This window comes from Balaenoptera musculus, chromosome 8 (assembly GCF_009873245.2).
Source record: "Balaenoptera musculus isolate JJ_BM4_2016_0621 chromosome 8, mBalMus1.pri.v3, whole genome shotgun sequence".
Classification (NCBI taxonomy): Eukaryota; Metazoa; Chordata; class Mammalia; order Artiodactyla; family Balaenopteridae; genus Balaenoptera; species Balaenoptera musculus.
The window spans coordinates 102002275-102017051 of NC_045792.1; the positions used below are offsets into that span (position 1 = coordinate 102002275).

At 59.9% G+C, this 14777-nt stretch overlaps 2 protein-coding genes across 4 annotated transcripts in view; one reads left to right on the forward strand and one right to left on the reverse strand.

The window, feature by feature from the left end:
* MACROD1 (mono-ADP ribosylhydrolase 1) overlaps positions 1-14777 on the reverse strand; it is a 153369-nt gene that overhangs the window by 23395 nt on the left and 115197 nt on the right. The window lies entirely within an intron of this gene.
* Positions 12035-14777, forward strand: part of FLRT1 (fibronectin leucine rich transmembrane protein 1) — a 77127-nt gene continuing 74384 nt past the window's right edge. Inside the window, exon 1 of the mRNA XM_036860421.1 lies at positions 12035-12087. The gene's annotated coding sequence lies outside the window, so the exon portion shown is untranslated. The remainder of the gene's footprint in view (positions 12088-14777) is intronic.

The window sequence follows — 14777 nt, forward strand, 5'->3', positions numbered from 1 at the left end:
GCACCAGGCTATCAGACCTCTGCTGATCAGCTCAACATGTGTGTACGTGTGTACACACACCCCTTCCTGCCCTGTTTACAGATGGGGAAACTGAGGCCCAGAGAGGCAAAGTGACTTGCCCAAGGCCACAGCCCTCATCGGAGGAGCCAACGTCCTCGTGCTTTGCAAGGTCTGGTCCTGTAACCCTCAGCTGTGACCTTGGGCCAGTTGCTCCACTCCCTGGGGCCTGAGTTTCCTCATCTGTGGGGTGGGGAGGTCAGTTAAGTGAAGGCCTTTGGGGCATGGATGATAATGTTTAAAATGCCTCTAAAACTGTTACGGCGTCATAGAGCTTCGTGATGGCATTGGGTGCAGGAGCTGGGGTCCCCAGCTCTTCCCAGTCAGCCAGGGAGAAGGGTGAGATCAGCCTGCTGACAGGCTGCATTAATAATAATAACAACAATAATAATGACAGCAGCTTCTTCTCATCAAGGTTTGTTCACCAGCCTCCTAGGGAGAGCCATGGGGACCTTACTGGATGCACCGCTCCATTTTACAGATGGGGAGACTGAGGCTCAGATAAGTGCCTGGCCCGAGGCCACACAGTGAGGGTGGTGGAGATAGAATTTCAATCCCATTGATCTGACTCTGGAGCCTGGACCACTCAGCATCCTGCTCAGCCAGATTTGGCTTTTTTGCCTCCAGGACCAAGCTCCTCACTCCATCTTCTGTGAGCAGAGCCCTGAGATTTCCCAAATCTGTTGGGAGTTGTACCCAGCTGGGCTCCCTCTTCCAGAGTCTCCCCCTCAGCCTCCTCCTTCCCACTGGCCCTGTGCCAGGCCCCACCCCCTTCCTCGGCTCTCCTGAACCTCAGATGGGCCTCCCTCACTCCTGCCCCTTCACCCACGTCCATTCTGGTTCTGCAGTCCCCTCCCTGGCCTACCCCGGGCATCCCACCCCCATGCCTCTCCCTACAAAAGCTGCCCAGTCAGCCATTTAAGCTCAAAGCAGGTGACTTGGCTGCGGTTCCTGCTGGCCTAGGCCCCTCCTTTGTCCCCTCCTGCCTGGGTTCCTTGGGCTCTGCCCCTGGAGACCCAACCTCCCAGCTGGCGGTCCCCAAGCTGGACCCCAAACTCTTGGATCCCACCCTCCCACAACACCCATTCTCCAAGCCCCCTGGACACCTTCCACATATTGGTATTTTGTTTTGCAAGAAATTCATGTTCATTGCCCCAAATTGGATAATATACATAAAAAGCAAAAGAAAAGTGAGTCACCCATTAGCTCATTGCACAGATTTGGCTAGCCCCCGTTCACATTTTCCTGGAGGAACTTTTAGACTTTAAACAAAAACAAAAAATAGTTAATAACACATTTATCGAGCAAATTCTTTGTGCCAGGCATTGGGCCAAATATTTTCAGTGGATTCTTTCATTTTACCCTTCCCTCCCTGGAGAGCCTAATGAGAGGGTACTATTATTTTTCTCACTTTACAGATGAGGAAATAGAGGCTCAGAGAGGTTGCATGACTTGCTCAAGGGAGCCAGGCTTTGCATCAGGCAGTCTGATGTCTGAGGGAGTGCTGAGTCTGCAGTGCTGTGGGACCCTGGTTGCTGCCTGGGCCTCCCCTCCCCCAGGAGCCAGGGGTCCCAGCGCTCAGCGTCCCACCATTAGCATAACCACAAACATCCCTGAAACCCAATTACCAAGAGATGACTTGGGCCCCAGCCAGCCGGGCGGGCACAGTCTCCAGCCACGCAGGAACGAGGGGCTGGGGCCCAAGGGAGCCCTGGCGGGTGGAAGAGTGGACGACGAGGGGAATAGGTTCTGGGGGAGGGGCCTGGAGAGGCTGCTTCTCCTCTGCTCCCGGGGAGGTGTGGGTGTGTCCTGCAGGCAGCCTTGACCCCCTGCTCAGCCCCAGCTGGAGAGGCCCCCCTACCCCTCAGGAAGGGTCACAGGTTCCTCTACCCCCAGCTTGCTGGGTGATCCCAGGCAGCCCCTTGCCCTCTCTGAGCTTCAGTTTTCTTCCTGAAAGGAGAGAACCAGGGCTAATGGAGCAGAAAACAAATGACGGCCTGGGAGGAGGAAAGAGTGCAGGTTCTGAACAGCAGGGCAGGTCTGGGGCTGCATTTCTAACTTCCCCATGAGGTCCAACCACCGTCTCCTCCCACCTGGGCAGCTCCTCTGCTGGCCCTCACCCTCCACTCCGTCCTCTTCAGCAACCGGGGCTCCTTTTCTATTGAACACACACACACACACACACACACACACACACACACACGGCCCCTTGACCCACCAACAGCCCAACAAATACAATGTCATAGAAGAGCTGAAGCCCTCCCCTCCCCTCCCCTCCCCTCCCCTCCCCTCCCCTCCCCTCCCCTCCCCCACAGAGGAACCCACCACCCTGAATCGGGCATGTATTTTCTTTAGAGTTTTACTATGTATACCCCTCAACAGGTTATTACCCAGGTATTCGTGTTTTAAATTTTTTTTTTTGGATTTATTTAATTAATTTATTTATTTTTGACTGCGTTGGGTCTTCATTGCTGTGTGCGGGCTTTATCTAGTTGCGGTGCGCGGGGCTACTCTTCGTTGCGGTGTGCGGGCTTCTCATTGCAGTGGCTTCTCTTGTGGAGCAGGGGCTCTAGGCGTGCAGGCTTCAGTAGCTGTGGCACGTGGGCTCAGTAGTTGTGGCTCGCGGGCTCTAGAGCGCAGGCCTAGTAGTTGTGGTGCACAGGCTTAGTTGCTCCGTGGCATGTGGGATCTTCCCGGACCAGGGCTCGAACCCATGTCTCCTGCATTTGGCAGGCGGACTCTCCACCACTGTGCCACCAGGGAAGCCCGTCGTGTCTTAGTTTTATATAAAGTGGAACTCCTGGGATTGGCTGCTACCCTTTGTGGTGAGGCTTGGGAGGCTTATCCGGCAGGCCCAGGCTGCTCTGGTCGGTCTGCTTTCACCGCTATGTAATATTCCAGGCTGGGACTGTCCCACACTCTTCCACCCGTCCTCCCACTGACCACCAGTCAAGCGTGCCCAGTTTTGTCTCTTGCAAACCCAGCTGCAGTAGCATCTTGCACGCGGCCCGTGAACCCATGTGCTGGAATTTGTCTCCTATACGCCTGGCAGTGGGACTGCTGGTTGTGGTATATGCACATCTTTAACTCTACTAGTTATTGCCAAATTGTTCTCCAAAGTGGTTGTTCAGATGATCGTTTTAAAATATAAATTAAATCATGTCACTTCCCTGCCTAAAACTCTCAAATAGCTTCCTATTACACTTAGAATAAAATCCATACTCCCCTCCACAAATGCATGGCTGCATGCCACGCTCCTTTCTCCCCAATTTCCTGGACTTCTTTCTCTTCCTCGGATAGGGCTGGCTCTTTCATGCCCCAGGGCCTTTGCACATACTGCTCCCTCTGCCTGGCACACTCCTCCTCCATCTCTTTCCAAACTGTCTCCCGCTCATCCTTCAGGTCTTCAATGAAAATGTCACCTCCACTGAAAGTCCTCCCCTGAAGTGCCTCCCACCCTGTTCCTCATCACCCTGTTTATTTCCTTCAGAGGGCACGTCATGGTCCTGTAGTGATCCCGTCCTCTCATTTATTTGCTGGTTTATTACCAGCATGGCAGCCTGTGGAAGAGGGCCTGGTCTGCTCTGGTCATTCCTGTGCTCCGGAGGCCAGCACGGCCGGCACTGAAGCTCTGCTCTCAGTGACATTCATTCATTCAGCAGATGTGGATTAAGCCCCATCTGGTTGAAATGTCCAGAGGGGAGTGAGCCCGAGTTGAGGGCAGAGGGGTAGCCAGGCCCATGGGGCCCTGAGCCTTCTCGCACGGCCATGGGGAACTATGGCAGGTGCTAGAGTGAGGGGGTGGCAGGGTCAGGCTTGCACTTTAGAAGGCTGCTCCTCAGAGCTGAGGGGGAGCAAATTGGAGGGAGTGGACCTGGAGGCAGGGGCTGGAGGGATGGTGGTGGCCGAGGATGGGTTGATGGAGGGCCAGGAAGAGAGGCGATGCTAAACCCACAGGGACCAATTAGAGGACCACGGGAGACAGGACTGGATCGGGCACAGGATTGGCTCAATCCAGTCGATGGAAGGAGCACCTTGGTGTGAGGAAATGGCAGGGCTCTGGCCCCCTTGATGCCCCCCACCCCCATCTTCCACCACTGCAGGAAGCTGGGAGGGAGCTCTCCCAGTGATTTTGAGAGGGCGGCAGAAGTCCAGATGTGCCTCCTTGGACCCCAGCGAGGCACACCTTGATCTAGTCCAGCCCCTCTGTGTATAGACAGGGAAACCGAGGCCCTAAAAGGAAAGGAACTAGAAGAAGACCACACAGCTGAATCCTCACGCTAGTTGTTGCTTTTGGAACATGAGGTGTGGTACTGAGACCAAACAGACATTCCCTTCTTCCGATATAGACAGAGGAAAGGGGCTTCCCTGTGGCGCAGTGGTTAAGAATCCGCCTGCCAATGCCGGGGGCACGGGTTCGAGCCCTGGTCCGGGAAGATTCCACATGCCGCGGAGCAACTAAGCCCATGCGTCACAACTACTGAGCCTGCGCTCTAGAGCCCGTGAGCCACAACTACTGAGTCCACGTGCCACAACTACTGAGGCCCACGAACCTAGAGCCCATGCTCTACAAGAGAAGCCACCGCAATGAGAAGCCCGCGCACCACAATGAAGAGTAGCCCCTGCTCGCCGCAACTAGAGAAAGACCGTGCACAGCAACAAAGACCCAATGCAGCTAAAAATAAAAAATAAATAAATAAATTTATTAAAAAAAAACAAAAAAAAAAGACCGAGGAAAGGCAGCCAGCCTTTGCTGTGCAGGGAATTTAAGTTAGACACCAGGAAGGACTTCCTTAGAAACTCCACCCACCAGACACAGCCTTGTCAGGCCCGCCTTCTCTGGGCAGCCCCTGGCTGACAGTCCTGCAGCTGGCCCTCTGGGACACTCAGGACATGCGGTTGGGGAGGTGGCCCATTCAAGGTCATTCAGCTGGGAAGAGGCGGTTTCATCTGGGTCTAAAACTAGAGCTCCTTTGGCGGGAGGGCCAGGGTGGTGCTGAGGAGTCCCAGTTCCCTCCTGTCCCAGGCCCTGCGGTCCGAGAGCCCAGGGTGTCCCCTGTCCTGAGGGCCTCAAGGCGGCCTTCTTGCCCCCTCCCAGGTTGTGTCCTGTGGGGACAAGATAGGACCCCAGTGTGGTTCCAGGCCCAGCTGCCTCAGGTCCCCCTGGGCTGGGCACCCCTCCTCCCAGTCCTGCCACCCTCCCAGCTGGAGCTCCACTCTTGGAGGGAGGAGGAGGGGGAGGCCGGGTGGCAGGCAGCCATTGGTACGCGAGGCCGTGCCTCCGCCCCTCCAAGCCCAGCCTTTTCTGCTCAGCTGTTTAAGGATCCCTCCTCACAGAGGCAGCGTGGTGGTTGCTGGGCAACCCCATCCCCCCACCGTCACTGGAGCCCTCCCCCTCCTTCCCCACCCCTCGTCTGTGGCTCCTCCCAGCACCCAGTCTCAGAAGTGTCCTGAGCTCAGAACCTGCCAGGCCTGGCTGCACCTGTGCCAGGCAGGCGAGGGGCCTTGAGTGACCCCACCCAACCCCAGCCCTGGACCCCAGCTCTGCTCCACCAGGACTCAGGAGGGGGAACCCAGGCTCAGGACACCCCGTCTGATCTTCAGTGGCTTCAGCTGCCCTGAGGTGTTGGAGCCTGTTGGGAGGACAGAGAGGACCAAAGGGAACCAAAGGGGAAGGGCCCAGGAACTGTCTGAGTCCCCGGGGAGGTGGCCTACACAGGGCATCGGGCCTCAAGAGCCCCTGGGTGGTGGTGGGGACCAAGGCAGTAAACTCGGACGGGGGCAGGGGTGGGAGAGAGGGGAGCTGAGGGGGAGGGTGGGGTTCTGAGCCCGGAGAAGGAGGTCTGCAGGGGGTCAGAGAGGCAGTGGTGGGGTGGAGGGGTTGTCAGGCGAAGCCGGGCTGCAGCAGAGGTTTCTGAGCCTCCAACCTCAAAACCCCGAATTTTCTACCCCACCATCCTCCACCCTGCCCCCGCCTTCCACCTCCTCGGGCAATCAGGCAGACAGTGCTCTCTGGCTCCCCAACATCTCGGGGATGTTCTCGTTCTTCCAACTTCCTTCCTGATCAGGCCTGTACTTCTGGCCTCGCCTCTGACTCTCCTTCCCACAGCCCTCTGCCCACAAGCTGCTCCCCATCTGGCCCTCTGTACCTTGGCACAGGCTGGTCCCTCCACTTGGACTGTCTTTTTTAAAAATTAATTAATTAATTTTTTGCTGCGTTGAGTCTTTGTTGCTGCGCTCAGGTTTTCTCTAGTTGCGGCGAGTGGGGGCTACTCTTCGTTGCGGTGCGCGGGCTTCTCATTGCGGTGGCTTCTCTTGTTGCGGAGCACGGCTCTAGGCGCGCGGGCTTCAGTAGTTGTGGCACTCAGGCTCAGTAGTTGTGGCACAGGGGCTTAGTTGCTCTGCGGCATGTGGGATCTTCCCGGACCAGGGCCCGAACCCGTGTCCCCTGCATTGGCAGGCGGATTCTTAACCACTGCGCCACCAGGGAAGTCCTGGAATGTCCTTTAAGACACAACTCAGGTCTCCCTTCCTGAACTTGACTTGGGATGTGTGTAACAGGTGAATGATAGCCAGAGTCAAGAAATGCTTAAATCACCATCAGAAGCATTACTTCTGGGAATAATGGCCTAGGAGTGAGTGGGTGAGGGAGGCAGGGAGCAACAGGCAGCCCCAGGTGCCTGGAGGAGATGGGGGATGGGGTGGTGGTGATGTCATTTGTGGGGGGAAGAGGAGGTTCCCAAGGGAGAGGAGGGCCCATCAGAGACAAGCCTGGACAGCAGCCTCAGTCCTGCCAGGGCAGGGGAGGGTGGGCTGGTGGGGAACCCTTGCCCCTGGGGTGGCATGGTCCTGCCTCTCCCCAGGCCTGGTTCTAACTCTCTCTGGCGTACTTCTCCCCACCCACCCAGGGGCCTGGAGTGGTATCTGTCCATTCTGATCTCCATCCTTCACCTCCCATCACCCCCAACTCATACAAACACATTAGGACCCTACCCTGCCATACTCCAGTAGCTGGAAGTGTGTCTGGCGCCCCTCCGAACCCCTGGAACCATCATCTTGGGGCATTTTTAGGAATCACGATTGGCCTTGGGCAGCTCTGTCACCGTTCCCTGCAGGGCTGTTCCAGCCTGACACTCAGCAACGCCTGATTGTTCTCCCCAGGTGCCCGGCACTGCAGCAGGTGCTGGGGACACGTGGGGACCACAAGAGGCCCAGGATGTGCCCCCAAGGGGCTCACAGTCTACTGGGAGAGACAGACACTAGCAAAACACACGACACTGAACACGGGCTCCATCGATTCTGAGTCTCACCACGGCTTCATGTACAACTGAGGAAGAAAACACACTACCAGCCACGCCCCGATTTCAGAGGTGTGAAAGTTTGGTCTAGTAGGTGAAGAATGGAAGCACACAAACCATGCATAATCACAGACTGAGCTAAGTGCTACCAAGGAGAAGCTCAGGGGTCAGAGAGAACAAGGTGACCCAACTGGGAAAAATGGGTTCAGGGAGGCCTCTCAAAGGACACGATGGTCAAGCCCTGGGCTGAGAGGTGAGTAGGAGCTGGCTTGGTCTGGAGAGGCGGGAGAGTGCAGGGAAGCGGGACCCCTGATTCAGCGCCCGGACAAGGCGGAGCGGGTGTGCTCCCGGCCTGGCCAGCGGCTTCCCAGGCCAGCTGCCCCAGGCCACCATTCCCCACTGCTCCCAGCACCTGTCCTCGGGAGTTGCTGGCTTTGTCCTACCTAACTTTGTCCCTGCTGTGCCTGTTCCCTGGAGCACCCTCTCTGGGACTTCCGCCTGGGCTGGGGCCTTGCTGTCCCTGAAATTCTGCCCTGGGGGCCACCCCTGCCTCTCCTGTACCCTGACCCTGTGCTTATGGGGAGAAGCCCCCAACCCTCTGTGCTGTGCAGGATGGAAAGGTTTAGTGCACAGTGGCAGAAGAGAGAGCGTGGTGGTGTTAGGACTTGGATCAGAGAAGCCGCTGAGACTTTCTGGTGAGAACTGTTGTTCCCAGCCAGATGTGCACAGCCAGCCTACCCACAGGCCACACGCCCACGAGTCATGGAAACATATCAGGGCGCCCCTGGGCGTCACCAGGAGACCACAGTCTGGGATGGCCAGGTATTCAGTGACTGCGATTCTCTGGGTCCCCCCCCCCAATCAGGTACCCCCAGATGCAGTGGACCCTGGGGATCTTGGAGGGCAGTGATCTTCAAGACCAAGAACCCACAGATGGGGCAGAAAGTCCATTAGGAGGCTCTCTGGATCCAGGTGAGAGGCTGGAGGTCTGTCCTCCCTGGAGATGATGTCCAAGCTGGGGCCTGTGGGGCAGGCTGAGCCTCTGACTCTTGGGCAGCTGGCTGAAGTCCAAGGTCATGCCCTCTGAACAGCAGCTCTTGGCCTTTTCAGTGGTGCTGATCCCTGACCACTCCCTCAGGGGGCTTCATTCCTGGATGCCCAGCACTGAGCCTGGGGCGAAGGGGTCCCTGGTGATGCCCATTGACCAGCCAGTGGGGCAGACCCTACCCCTCTCTTGAGTCAGGTAGTCCCTTCTGCTGCCCCCAGCCCGGAACAAGCCCAAACAGGGCCAAGGGTGGCACAACCTTGGCTGACAACAGTCTAATCATGGTGAGTTGTGTTGTTGCCGCACTTCACAGTATACAAAGCACTTTTCCTTGGGGCCTCATCAGACTGTCACAGCAGCCTTAGGAGGTCTGTGATGGCCCCATTAAGATAAGGAACAGGGAGGCTGCGACAGTGCCCGGGGTCAGCAGCGGGGAAGTGGTGAGGTGGTGAGCAGAATCCACATCCGAGGACTCCCAAGAAGGTGGGCAGATGGTGGGGAGGCCGGGGTGCTGCAGGCGGGGCCAGCGTGACCTTGGCTGCCCAGCATAGGGCCCACCGCACCTGGATGCCAGACACTGCCTGGGTTACTGCCGCCCTGGGAGCTGGGGAGCTGGGGCTTGGCGAGCCCACGGCTGAAGCCACAAATTGTCCCTGCGTGACATGTGCTGCCTCGTGCTGAGAGCACCTCTGTGACTGCCTGGCTCGAAGACTAGCTCAGTCTTCCTGGGCCAGGGCCCCACCAACCCATGCCCTCAGGGAGCCCCACAGCACACAGGGGCTCAGCAAGTGTTTGTTGAATGAACGAGGGATCTTTCTGAATCTCATAGCCAACAGTGCCTCTGCCGTACTTACCCTCCCTGGCACCCTACTCCTTCCAAGATAAAGGCCAGACTCTCCAGGCTTGTCCAAGGCCCTGTATACCTGGCCTGGCTGACATCAGTTACCTCATCTTCCACCATGGTCCCCGTTGACTCCTAACCCCCAGCTCCAACCAACAATTCCAGATCTCCAAACCCCAGGCTCTTTCACATCATAGCCCCTGAGAACAAGCTGAAATGAGCTTCTAGTGTCTGCCAAGAACATCCCTCCCTACCTTCCAAGACCAGCTCAATAGCCACCTCCCCTGGGAAGCCATCCTTGGATCTTTCAGTTGACTTGGCCCCTGTGTCCAGGGGTCACGTGGTAATGATGTCTGTTTCAGCAAGATCCTGCTAAGCCAAAACTATTTAGGTGGCCATCCCCCGGCTGGATTTCCAGCTTTGCCAGGGCAAGGTACAGCAAGGTCTGATTCCCTTTGGTCTTTGGTACCCAAAAAGCACCTGGCACGGTGGACCTCCACATTCCCTGAACTGTGTGTAGCCACCAAGTACATCAGCTCAATGGAATATCATGCAGCCATTAAAACCACTATTATGAAGAAGATATTTTGATATCTAAGTGCAACCTGTCAAACCGCTATATCCATGCCATCCACTCCACTCCGAGGCTGTGAGTGCCTGCTTTGTGCCAGCCCTGTGCTTGGCATGGGAGTGGCAGGGATGGAAAGGGGTCCCTCCTTCAAGGGATTCAGTTTAGAAGAGGAGAAAGACACACATAATTCCTGAGCAACACGCCAAGTGCCACAATGGAGGGAAGATGGAGCCCCAGGGCCCCCACGTCCATCTGGGGGTCTGGGGAGGCGGGACGGAGACCATAGCTCTGTAAAAATTACAGCCAACAGTGCATGGACAAGCCTGGAAGGGAGCGGAGGAATGGAGGCTGTTGACGCCACAGGATGGTGGCGGTGTGGGTGATTTTTCTTTCCTTTATTGTTGGTATAATGCGGTTTGGACAATAAATAAAAGTTGGGAGGAAAAAAATAGCTGTTTGGTGAATTGAGTATAAAGCAGGGGAAGGAAGAGAGGGAGATAAGGGGAGGAAATGGGAAGGGAGGGGTGAGGAGGGAGAGGCAAGAAGGGCCAAGGCAGGAGTGCTCACAGTGAGGAGAGGCAGCAGCCTCAGGCAAGGCCTCAGCCTGCTCCCAGGCTGGGGGCGAGAGGGCCGGGAGAGCACAGGACGGGGGAAGAGAGGGGCCAGTATCCCTTACGGTGACCTTCTCCCAGGGAGAAGCCGGGAGGGCATCCCAGGGGAGGGGTGGCCTGGCCAGGCATTGAAGGACAGCAAAGCACAGGGAGTGCTGGGCTCCGGGAAGGGTCTAACACGGGCCTGCAGTTGGGACAGTGGGTGGGAGGTGCTGGGATGGGTCTGGGGGGAGGCGTCCCAGCCAGACTGTGGGCATTCTGGGTGTGGACCGGCAAACAGTGGGGCCTAGGTGGAGGCGGTGGGGTTCTACGTAGAGGCAAGGACTCAGAGCAGCCCTCCAGGGAAAGGGTTGCAGGGCCTGATGACTGAGCTCGGTAAGAAGGTCTGGCCAGGGGGAGGCCAGGCAGACAGAGAGCTCCTTAGTACCCCAGAGAAGGCCTAGAGCATGGGGACTTTCCAGGCTCAGAGGAGGGAGGTCTGGTCCACCGGCACCCTCACGCCCGCACCAGACCCCACACAACAGGTGCAGACATCTCCTTAGTCCCCAGTGTGTGCCAGGCATGGCCCTAGCCACCTTTCTGTTCAAGGTCTCCTTCAACCCTCCTGTTAACCCTTGCAGGTAGGTTGTAAATGCTCCCATTTTACAACAGGGGACACTGAGATTCAGAGAGATTAAGTAACTTGCTCAAGGTCACGGTCAGCTAATGTAGGGAAAGGCGGGGCTGGGATCTGACCCGGGGCACTGCCTGCTCAGGCAGCTTGGTGGAGCAAGGCGAGCAAGCCAGACGAGGGGGTCCCCGCGGGGAAGGCGAGCCAGGCAGGGAGGAAGGGGTTACCTTGGCGCGCTGAGTAGATAGTGGGTAACTGTTTGTGAATGAATGAATGGACGGATGGTTGGAAGGATGAATGAATGAGTGCAGAGAGGAGGGGTGTAAGGGGAGGCGCACGTGAGGGAGAACGCTTTTCTCTCTCCCCGCCCCCGCGCTGGAGGCTGGCTCCGGGAGCCTCCCTCCTCAGACCCCCCCGCGCACTGAGGACCGACACCCCAACCTCCCCACCCTCCCCATCCATTTTAGCCGAGGGCAGGAGGAGGGGGACGCGGAGGCCGATTCTCCCAGGCTGGGCCCGAGTCCCCGCGCGGCGGCGCAGCCTCCCGCGCCCGGTCCCGCCGGCCAGTGCGCAGAGCGGCGCCCCCGCCCCCGTCACCTCCTCCCCGCCCGCTGCCTCCCCCCTCCTCCCCTCCCTCCCCGCTCCGCGCCTGCACGCACGGCCCCCGCCGCCGCCGCTGCCGCCGCGAGGGGAGAGGCGGCCGCACAGCCTGGTTCCCCGCGCCCTGCTCGCCGCCGCCGCTCGCGCAAGCCCTGCTGCTGGCCTTCGCCCCACCGAGCGCACCCACCCGGGCACACGCACCCCGGCCGCCGGGCGCACCCCCGCGCACGCCCCCCGCGGCTCCGCCGGGCGCCGGAGCCGGGCAGATGCGCCGCCGCGCGCCCCCAGCCCCGGGCCCGCCACCGCGCCCCGCCGCGCGCCGGGGGCTCCTCTCCCGGGCCCCCGTGGGCGCCCTCCGGCTCCAGTTCCCGCCCGCTCCTTGGAATAACCCCTGAGGCTCCAGCCGTCGCCGCAAAGTTTCCCGAGGAGACCCGCCTCCCTGGCCGTTGAGCAGGTAAGGGTGGATGCACGGGGCGGGGTCCGGGGTCCGAGCGTGCGGGACGGGACGCCGGGGCCAGCGGGGCGGGGTGGGAGAGTGCAGGGAGGCGCCGCAGGATCCGGCTGCCCGGCTTTGCCCGGCAGCCGCGGGGGCCGCGCAGCCTTTGGGATTTCGAGAGGGGGGCCCCCCCAGTCGACAGCCGAGTACCCATGGCGCTGGCTCCGCCGCGGGGAGGCGCGGGGTGCGCGGCCGGCGGCTCCAGTCTCCCCAGCAGAAGCTGGAAAGGGCGGGGGCTCGGCGGGAGCCCCGGTCCGAGACCTCGCTGCGCCCCCAGGGAGACGGCCCCGCCCGCGGGGGTCGCCTAGCTGGGCTGGACTGTTCCGGCTCCGGTCTCGTACCCGGGAACCAGAGGGCTTGGCGCACGCGAAGAGAGGCAGCCTGCCGGCCCGGGCGCCGCGCTCCCGTCCCCACCAGCCGCGTGAGTCACGGTTGGAGCGAGGTTTTATTTTTAAAACGACTTCAAGGGGGGCATAAGCAGCCTCCAACTTCCCTCCCTGTGCGCGCGGTAGACTGTCAGCCCTGTGCGGGGCAGGAGACCAGGGCGGTGCACCTGGCGGCTAGAACGGTGGGACCTCTGGGCTGGAGGCCGGGGGCAGCCGGTGACCCCCCAAAGCCAGGGGCCGGGCGCATGCCCCTCCTCCCGGGGGACTGGGGAGTGTGTTGCCCAGCTGCAGGGAGCCCTGGCTGATCAGAGCTCTCCGAGGAGGAGAAAGTTGTGGAGCATCGACATCAGGGAGCTGCCCTAGGCTTCCCGGCGGCCCCGAGGGCTGTGAGGCTCTCTGGGGCGTGTGTTTTTAAGAGAACACAGCCCAGCTGGGCTGTGCGAGGCCCTTGTAGCCCAAGCCGGAGACCTGATGTGAATAAATAAAGCCTAGGCTGGGGGCAGAGGTGGGGGGCATCTGGGTCCTGCCCTGCCCCACCCTGGCCCCTGCATCCTTAGGGAGGACAGAGACCAGTCTCTCTCTCCCTCCCCAGGTGGCTCAGGAGTTGGGGAGGCGGCTGCCTGTGTGGGGCTCAGAGCCCCACAGAACGCAGGATGCCCCTGGCAGAGGGATGTGGGCTGGGGCATGACCCTCTCTGCTCAGCAGCCGTGGGGAAGGTGGCTACGCTCAAGGGCTCCAGGCTCAGGTTTCTGGAGTGAAAGCCAACTGCATCTCTTCCTGCCAGCCCCAGGAGGAGAGGCGCAAACATCACCTGTCAGCTGGTGCCGACTCCATGGGCGACTGTTCAGGGCTTCCTCAGAGGTTTAAATGGAAACGGCTTGAGCTGCCAGGGCCCATGCCCAGGAGGGAGTACTGCCCAGCTGAGCAGGCAGAGAGGGGGCCCTGGTAAGTGTGAGGTACAGGAAGAGCCGAGGGGCTGTCACATCCTGGCTGAAGGGTCAGACATGGGCCAGTTTGAGAGCAGGAGAGAGGAGGGCAGACAGAGTGTCTGTGTATGGAGGTGGGGGGTGGCCTCTGTGCACGTCCCTGGCCCCTTGACCTCACACAGACACAGGGCTGGACACTCTTCTGTAAAAAGCCTCCCCGGCATGAGTTTGAGCCAGGCATGCCCCGGGGCTGCTGTAGCCTGTAGCATGTCCCCTAAGCCCCGGTCTGTGTGCCTTCGCTCTACCACTTACTGGTTGAAAGTCCCTGCCTCTCTGAGCCTCAGTTTGCCTTGTTGAGTGTACTCACCTCCTGAGGCTGAGTTTGGCGGGGACAGGATGCATTATGAAATGGGGTGAGGTGGACAGGTGCCCTGCTCCTGTTGAAGGGGTCCCCGAGGGCTGAGGGCACCTGGAGGGCTGGGGGGGTCCGATTCCCCCCAGCCAGGGGCCTGTTGGTAGACATCAGCCTGACGGTGACCCTCAGCACCAGCGCCCTTCTTGGTGTCCCCCCTCGTACCTCCTCTGAGGCCCCCCGTCGTCGTGAGCCCCTGGGAGGTCCACCCGGCTGGTCTCTAAGGAGACGGTGGGTGGGAGGGCTGCTGCCGCCCCATCGCATCACCTGCTGCCAGGGCTCCGTGGGGAGGGCGTTGGCCTGCAAGACTCAGCTCTGCACAGACTGAGGTCTGGTGGCTGAGCCTGTGTCACCCACTGGGTGACCCCAGGCCTGTACCTCTGGGGACCCACTTCCTTGCCTGCACAGGGGGATATAACGGCTCTCCCACCCTGTGAGAACGGGTGGGCACCCTGAGTGTGGGTGTTGAGGGACAGTGAGGCAGGCCCGGAGCCGGCCGACTGCCGGCAGAGGCCCAGTACAGGGGCAGTTGTCAGGAAGTGGCTACCCTGGTGCAGGGGAGGATGAGGCCCCTGGGGCCTGTGGGGCAGAGCTCCCTCTGCCCAGTCAGGTGGGACAGAGGCAGGGAGGCAGGGCTGGGCGGGGCAAGGCAGGTTGCCCCCCTGCCCGGGGAAGGGGCAGATGGCTCAGGAGTTGCGGTGAGTGGGTGAAGGCCCTGCCCTGAGATGTAGATGGCCCCACTGTGTGTCCGCGGGGAACTGGGGACCTGCTGGCAGCCACCTCCCCAGCCAGCCAGGCTGCCCTGGAGTCAGGGCTGAGAAATGGCCTGATCTCAGAGATGGGGCCTGTCTGGGGCTGTGCGGGGGGGATCTGGCTGGGCCAGCCCTTCTGCCCCAGGGTCCTAGGGACTTGTGGTTCCTGGGG